The sequence below is a fragment of the Barbatula barbatula genome (assembly GCF_947034865.1).
Source record: "Barbatula barbatula genome assembly, chromosome: 21".
Lineage (NCBI taxonomy): Eukaryota > Metazoa > Chordata > Actinopteri > Cypriniformes > Nemacheilidae > Barbatula > Barbatula barbatula.
Window position 1 is genome coordinate 8,803,260 of NC_136784.1, and position 5,492 is coordinate 8,808,751.

Consider the following 5,492-nt stretch of genomic DNA (forward strand, 5'->3'; position numbering starts at 1 on the left):
GTTTAGTAACAAAGGGAACCTGAGAGTACTACAGTAGATCTAAACTCTTTTTACAGAAGAATTATTTTACTACTCAATGCGTTCTGTTGTTTTAAGTTTCAACATGTGCACAGCTGTTTTAGAGAAACAACACGGGGAGTTAACAGACACCATGAAATCTCTAAAAACACATGTGCTACACGTCTGCCTGTGTTTGTGTGAGTTTATGTATCCAAGGGGTCCGCTTGTGAGTAGAGGCGCAGATACCCCACAGGAAGAGAAGCTGGTGTGCTGTGGCCCCTCTCTGCACTCCCTCAATACCCCTCTCGCCCCCACTCCCCCCCCAAACTGCTCCAGGGCCCACCCGGGCCCTGAAGACTCACCCCTTAATTAACCCAGGCACCCCAGTCTAAGACCCAGCCTAGTTATTCTCTCTCAGCCACCTGCTGTATGCTGTCCCTACCCCTCCTCGGCCCCATAGCATTGGGCATGTGTTCCTAACCCTCCCTGTGACCCTGCCCCGCTCCTGCAGATGGCGAGAAGGATGACGTTTAACACCATTGCATGCACCTGTAGACGGGGCGCACACTCACGTACGTCCATGCACGCTAGCATACACACAGAACTCTGTGGGATTGTTTTCTTGGTGAACCCCAGTGGCAGAGGTTAATGGTCTGGGGTCGTGCTGACAGTGGGTGCCCAGTCTACAGAAGGAAGTGATCCCATCGTGCCAGACGTGTTGCCTCTCTTCAACACCAGCGTGTTTGTGTTCACACCAGTGAAGGATGAGAAAGGGGCCTGCAGGCTCAATGATGACTTAAGCTTTGAAAGAATGTAGCTGCTAGAATTTAGCCGCTAACACGGCTAAGCGGTATGACTGATTTAGTGCCTTGTACCGATTTTTCTTTTAGTCTTAAACAATATTTTTGTTTCCTCTATTTATGCTTATGCAATTGGACTCAAGGCAGAGTTCTGGCAAAACAAAAGACAATTAATAAACTATAACAATAAACTATATGTTACAAGGTAGATGTCAAACATGCACGAATGAGCAAAGTAAATCAATTACAGTACAGTAAAAAGTCTACTTTAGATTTTATTTTCGGGTTATAAAAGAAAATAAAACATAACAGGGAACAGACATATTGATTGTTTATTATGGTTTTGCATAAGGTGATCTGATTGGCTGATGCATGCAATGGCGCTTGAAAAGTTGAGAAATGTTCAACCTTTTGCCACAAGCAACGCCAGTGAATGCAACAATCTCACTAAAAGATTTTAATGAGGTGACTAAAAGTATTTCTGTCGGTTTAAAAACTTTGTTTAAAGCGCATTTATGTTATGGCTGTGTAAACAACTATTTTCCTACACTTGCGTTTAATGGTGTTTATTTATCAGATAAAAAATGCAATAACCTTTTTATTAGAAATGCTCTTTCTTCAACTCCAGGATGCCCCTTTAAAGCACAATCTAAATTGAGGATCTGTTATCCGAACTCTGAATTAAAAAATGTATGGACCTTTTCTCACGAACTATTTATCCTAAGTAAAATTAAAGAACTCCATTTCAAAATTGTTCATAGATACTACCCTTGTAATTTATTTATTTTTGTGTCAGATTTTAATTCCAAGGACATTAACCTGGAACATATTGTTTTATTGCTTTGTCTTCTGGGTAAATTTCACCTACATAAAGCCAAAGCCATCCATTGCAAACCTAACTTTAGAATGTTTTCATCTGATATAAAGTCCTTTTTTACTTCCTTTAAGAATATTTCAAATCCGTTGAACTCAAAGGCTTCAAAAACTTTTAACATAATTGAGTAAGCTATCTTTAAACGATCCTTTCTTTCCTTTTTTTAAATTTATTTTTTAAATATTTTTTTTTTATCTTTGATATATCTTGTAAATGTCTGTATTTTATCTAACTTCATGTAATGGTGTCCGTTGCCCCCTGTTACTTCAATTCTATTGTTATTCTTTCAACTGCAAAAAAAAAAAACGCGACGCTGACGGACCCACATTCAGTTCGGCAACGCATGACGTCACACATTCAAAGTAAATGAGAAGTGTTGACGCGGACGCTGTGTTAATCCAGCGTGAAGGTATAGACCGGGAGGATAATTGCGTTCGCTTATCGCCAGTGTTTTTCGAGATGTTTGTCTGCGTTCATACCCAAATGATTTCACTGGCGTTGAGCAGAGTGAACGTGTAAATTCAAAGCGCTGCGCAATTTTATGCTTCTGACACTCGCTTGTCACCCAGAAGAAGAATTAATCTTGCTTCCACTTCGTCTATGTGTGCTCGGCAAGACCACTTTGTGCTTGAGCGCCACAAAGTCGTGTTTTACTGTAACTTCAGCAGCTCCAGGTACGGCACCTGCCGTTTTCCGCGTCGGTGTGTACACTCACATTGGCGCCATTTGTTTAGTCCCAACACGTTAAACACGTGCGATTTCCAGGAGCGCTTGGGGAGCATGCAGCCCGCTGCTGAACAGCAGTGGACTGTACCACAAGTAGAGTATTGCGAATGCAATTCACATTATTATTTTAAATACATTCACGGGCAAGCCTCTTCAAAAACGGAACATCTTTCTATTAAAACATGATGTGTTTATGTAGTTTTAACTGTTTCTCTGAAGGCTATGAGGGTTCAGTCAGTGGAGGAAGGAGGATTTTTTGCATTTTGTGTTTTTAGGGTGAATAAGACAGTATTTGTGCCTATATATTTAATCAGTGATGATTTCTTTAAAAAAGTCTAAAAATCTTGTGTCTCGTCTCGTGAGACTTCTACCCACAGTTTATGTCTGTATTTATTCTTTAAAAATTGCTAAAGACTTGTCAAAGTACACTCTTAAAGCAGATGGGTTTATATCAACAGATGTTAACTTAAACACATGATTTTGTGCGAAATAAATGAAAGGGACAACACAAGGTGTGTTAAATGTAACACAAAATGTGTTGTCCCTAGAGAGATGTGTTCAGTTAAGGACAACACATTAATGTATCAATCGTAGTATTGTACCATAACAGTTGAAGCCACATGGGGTCATAGAGCAAAACAGTCTTAATGAATCTTTGTTAAGCTTTTAAATCTATTAGATCTATTAAGCTTTGTGTTAATACTGTAAGCATACACTGATTTAAATGCCATTATACTGTCGGAATGGAGACAATTGTTTCCCCAGAGGCAGAATGTGGATCACTGATGTGAGCCAGAGTAAGTGTGGTTTAACTGCTGAATATGACTACGAGCTTCTGAGCCAAAGACCAGCGGGGAAGAGAGGAGTCCTCAGACCCAGACAGGCAGCCAGCCAGCCCAGGCCGACCACATCGCCATATACCGCTCAGTCCTTCTCTTTCTTCCCCTATAGTTTTTTTACCATCTGTTTTTGCCCAGTGCTCTGCTGACCTGAGAAGGAAAAAGATTTCTGCCATTCACTGTTTTGCCTTTGGATGACTCTGGTTGTTCCATCCCTCTGGGGCCTGACAGAAAATAGCACAGGCAGAGAATGAGACACCTCTCATACCAGAAGACCCACGCGCTAGACAGTCTAAAAAGTCTTGGTTGGGATGTCCAAGTCTGGAGTCTGTGCCAAAACGGGATGTGACCTTATATGACCAGGACTCCGGGAAGGTCATCTGCTCCAGGCGGTAGAGGAAAAGCTGAGAGCTTTCACCACATAAAGTGCTCACAGAAGTGTTGACCACACAGAGGTGAGCGATTAACAACCATGATTCATGGATCTGGTTGAGAAGCCATAGATTCAAAACCAGTGTGCAAGAGGCTTGCAATATATCTGCAGGTCCCTGCAGGCATCCTACCCAAAGCTTCAGCTTGCTTTTGTGTGATCCCGTAATGCTTTGCAAATTAATAGTTCATGTTTCCCTGAAAATGTTTTGTGCTTTCCATGTAATGCCATAATGGCAAACTCACACAGCATCAGAGGACCAGTTAGAAGGGAAAGACTTTATATTTTTTAATACAAGAACTAAATGGTTTTCATTATTTTTACAGTTCTTCTCCTCGTGCATATACATTGGGTATTAAAACTATACTTCACTACTATTTAAAGATGTCCCATTCCAGAATTAATGGGCTGTAGGTTTGTGGGACATCAACCACTAACTGGCAGGTTGTTTATATGAAAATGAATATTCAAAGATTAATATTCAGCTTTTTATAAAAAGTGTTGATAAATTTAAATAATAAATATAATACATAGTTCCACAGTTTGCACAGTTCCAATAACTACATTAGATTTATTGAGAAAACACTTTTCTCATTTTCAAAAACACCAGGAATATTTATAAAAAATGTGAAGGAAGCGAACTTCTCCCTTGAACAGCTCAGAATCAGAAAGAAAATTGTCCGTAGTTGCACATGATACTCATTCCTGTCTTCAACCCACTCAACCTTTGCAACCTAGAACCGATTTCAGGCCAGGCACAAGACGTCTGCCTCACCTGATGTTTAATACTGGTTCACTCTGTGGGAAGGAACATTAAGAACCATCTACCCCACTCGCCAGGCTGATGAAACCGTGGACCTGCCCTGCAAGGTAATGACATCTCCACATCTTACCTGCGCTCAATCTCCTCTCAGCTTCCTCAAGCTGCTCAGAGCAATTCAAATCCACCGCTTGTCAAGCTGCTCGCCGTAATGGCCAACGCAGCAGCCATGCTCAATCAAAACGAAACATCCATCTTAAATCCCCAAGCCTACTCTATCTCAGAACAAAGGACAAAAAATTATAAATGAAACATTACAGATACGGTGAAAATGTAAAAGGTTTGATGTTTTATAAAGGAGTAACAAAAATGTTTTGTCCCAGAAATAACACAAAAATGTGTTCATTTTGTGTTAATAAAATGTGTCGTTTTAACAGAAATGGTGTTAAAGGATTTTTGAATAAAATAAAATGATGCACTTCACAATTTTCCAAATAAATTAAATATCTAATATCTAGAAAATTGTGCGCAAAGTCCGCAATTTTTGGCTGAATCCTTTTGGACCGAATCTCCCCTTTTCTGCCCGTTACTTTTCTTGATTCAACCAAAATTATATTTAAATAAAGTCCACCCTCCACAGTGCTTCTTCCTTAATATTGAGTTTCTCAAGAGAAAAAAAAAAGTAAAATGATGTCTGTGTGTAAAGTGTGTTTCACATTGACTATAAGTTTGAAACTTTTTTCGTTGAGAACAGAATATGCCAATGCTGTATTAGCAGAACATGCGATGCAGTAAAAATGGATGGTGGGGAACAGAAATCCCGCACAAAAAGCAGCATAAGATGCCGTCGATTAAACAGAAGGAGGATGCGACTCTGTCTTTCATCCAGCGTTTTATTAGACCAAGCTGCACCGCTCCGGGCCTCCGGATTGGGATATGGAGCTGATTAGACAATCAAGAAATCCCCTCATCTGACAAGTGGGGATTTTTTTCCTCTCTATGAAGGGGGCAGAGGGTGTTTGTTTTCCTCGTGGCCTCTGAAACAGAGAGAAATTGAAGTGTA